Source organism: Heptranchias perlo, chromosome 25, assembly GCF_035084215.1.
Source record: "Heptranchias perlo isolate sHepPer1 chromosome 25, sHepPer1.hap1, whole genome shotgun sequence".
Taxonomy (NCBI): domain Eukaryota; kingdom Metazoa; phylum Chordata; class Chondrichthyes; order Hexanchiformes; family Hexanchidae; genus Heptranchias; species Heptranchias perlo.
This window is the reverse complement of record NC_090349.1, coordinates 22,297,525-22,300,629: the sequence shown is the minus strand read 5'-3', so window position 1 is coordinate 22,300,629 and position 3,105 is coordinate 22,297,525. Positions and strand designations below refer to the sequence as shown.

Here is a 3,105-nt window from a genome sequence, read left to right as displayed (position 1 = left end):
TGTACTTTGAAAGAAAGAAGCTAATGCCATGATATATAAGAAATAGGAGTAGGTGTAGGCCATCCGGCCCCTCAAGACGGCTCTGCCATGTCTGATCTTCGACCTCAACTCCACTTTCCCGCTAGATCCCCATATCCCTTAATTCCCCTAGTGTCCAAAAATCTATCCATCTCGGCCTTGAATATACTCAATGACAGAGCATCCACAGCCCTATGGGGTAGAGAATTCCAAAGATTCACATTCCTCTGAGTGAAGAAATTTCTCCTCATCTCAGTCTTAAATGGCCGACCCCTTGAGGTCGAAGATCAGCCATGAGACTATTACCCTCTAGTTCTAGACCCCCCAGCCAGGGGAAACAGTCTCTCAGCTTCTACCCTGTCAAGCCCTCTTAGAATCTTGTATGTTTCAATGAGATCACCTCTCATTCTTCTAAACTCCAGAGAGAAACTGTTCCCATTGGTGGAAGGGCCAAGAACCAGAGGACATAGATTTAAGGTGATTGGCAAAAGAACCAAAGGTGACAGGAGGAAAAACTTTTTCACACAGTGAGTGGTTAGGATCTGGAATGCACTGCTAGAGGGGGTGGTGGAGGCAGGTTCAATCATGGCTTTCAAAAGGGAACTGGATAAGTATTTGAAAGGAAACATTTTGCAGGGCTACTAGGTTAGGGTGGATGAGTGAGACTGGCTGAATTGCTCTTGCATAGAGCAGGCACGGGCTCAATGGGCCGAATGGCCTCATTCTGTGCTGTAACCTTTCTATGATGGGCATAGATTTTTTTAATGGTTTTCATTAAAGCATCTGCACAGGCAGGGGATGTAGCTCAGTGGTAGAGCGCATGCTTTGCATGTATGAGGCCCCGGGTTCAATCCCCGGCATCTCCACTATTTTGTTACCTAAGAACGCAGGAAGATTCTATACTGGAGAATTTAATAAATGAATCGATCGTCCGAATCACCAGATTTTTAACATTTATTTTCCATCTGCTTAGTCCAAGTTTGTTTATTAAAAAGGATACATGCATCTAGAAATAACTGGTGGCGTGCTCACTCTAATGATGTTCCAAGTCTTGGCATCATCACATGCATTTAGCGTAATATATTTTACCATACAAAATTAATTTTAAAACAATGGACCACAGACTACAGCGCAAACTTATCCAATGTATCAGATTTCCGGCACGTGACGCTCCCGGAACATAGTCAAATTGGTTGCGAACAACCACATTTGCTTTTGATTGCCCAAGGTGGTGCATACGATGCCATAATGTCACATTATTTGCTTTTGTCAGGTTGATTGTAAACAAGAAAATAAATGACACAGTCCCTTTAAGAAAAAATGTGCAGTAATACAGAAAAACGTGGCTGCACTGCAGGCCCCCACTGTTCTTCATGCAAAGGGGTTCCCAATTGGAGAAATTATCAAGAGCTAGTGCCAAGCACTTCAAAACAACCTAAGTGTATATTTCCAAGCCTTTATACGTTAAAAATGATATATGATAGTTGCATGACTTTAAGTCGGGCAAAATTGTGATCTGTTACACGGTGGCTGTTGCTGTTCAATTGGCAAAGTTGCACAGCTATCTGGTTCCCTGGACTATGCGATATGTGACTCCTGGGATCTGCAGCGTTCCTTGGATGCTGGACACACCTCGGTGGTTTTGCTCGGAGTGCTGCAGCAGTTCTTTTGGCGACGGGTCTGAGTTGTTGGTGCCTCCTTTTGACGCCCCTTGCTCCATCAGACTTAGTTAAGAGTCTGTTCCAATTGACCAGCCCGTTGACCGCTGTTTCATCATTCGAGTTAACTTTTGAAAACAGTTTGCGTACTAGCTATTTCAGCTATGTTGTAATTAAGCTATTAATTCTGCTTCGGTGGAGTTCCATTTTAAAGCCTACTTATTCCAGGTACGGGCCCACACCACGTTTTCTAACGCTATTTAAAAATAAACAGACTGCTTTGCTCTAAGTTTTAAATTTGGCAAGAAAACGGGTTTGTACCAACCACCTTCCATCAAGTGAGTTCCGCCGCCACCATGTGGCCCTGTTGAACAGAGGCTGCTCTCATGCACGCCGTAATGGCTACTATTAGAGCAGCGGTGGCAATATTTTAATAGCAGTTTGTTAGCCTGCCTTCACAGTTATGAATGATAAAAAGCGTGGGGAAATTGGGAAAATATGCCAAAAAGTATTGTCCTTAAAAACACGTAGAGATGATGGATATCTTCGATGGTGCTCATGGTAGCATCTGCAGAAATTTTGAATGCTGCACATTAACTTCAGCATTTGTGTAAGTGAAAATTGATCCATCTTCAATATCACGACTTTACATATACATTCAAAGCATCTGACTTGGTTCTAATGAAAGATAGAAGGCTGGTGTGTGCAGTCATGGGTAATGCCTCAATAGAATACTAAAACTGATTTCTCCTTAGCAGTGGATCACAAATATATGCTGCCACTAATGGGAAATATTTCATTATTTGCTTACTGCAGACAATAGCACAAATGCATAATGCCAACCATCCCCATTCCACACAAGAACGGGGAACCATCCTGACATCCATTCTGGGATGAGTCACTTGACATCGTTGTAGCTTGAAAAATCGACTGAGCCATGACAATCCAGAAACTGGCTCTAAGATGTCTTCAGCTTGACTCATTAACAAAATTAATCAGCTGCAAAGAGAATTTTAAGCTTGCATGAACCCACTTTGATTTAAAATGCAACCTACTTCCAAATCCTTACTGTGGAAATATGTTCAAAAAAATTCCAAAACACAAGTTACATACCAGTCTTTGGATGGGAAAGTTGTGCACCAAGACCACTTTCTTACAAATCATACGAGGAAAGTCTGGGCTGTTCCAAATGATTAAGTTTAAAGAGCAGCTCAAGTAGCTTCATATTTAGAGAACTGTTTATAGTGTTAAATCAAGAATGATTGGATACTTACAGCAAATATAAAAGTCAGTATTTCCTGACCTCACTTTCAAGTATTCCCTTAAAATTGTAATTTGAAAATACAAAATTTAATATCTGGCAATTTTTAGTTACAGATCAGACAGATTACTGTTTTTTTTTAAGTGATTATTAGCACAAACATCTACA

The 3,105-nt window shown here is 41.2% G+C and overlaps 1 non-coding gene across 1 annotated transcript; it reads left to right on the top strand.

The window, feature by feature from the left end:
* Positions 1-812: 812 nt before the first annotated feature.
* Positions 813-884, top strand: trnaa-ugc (transfer RNA alanine (anticodon UGC)). The gene has a single exon. It is a non-coding gene; the product is annotated as a tRNA-Ala (tRNA).
* Positions 885-3,105: the final 2,221 nt, after the last annotated feature.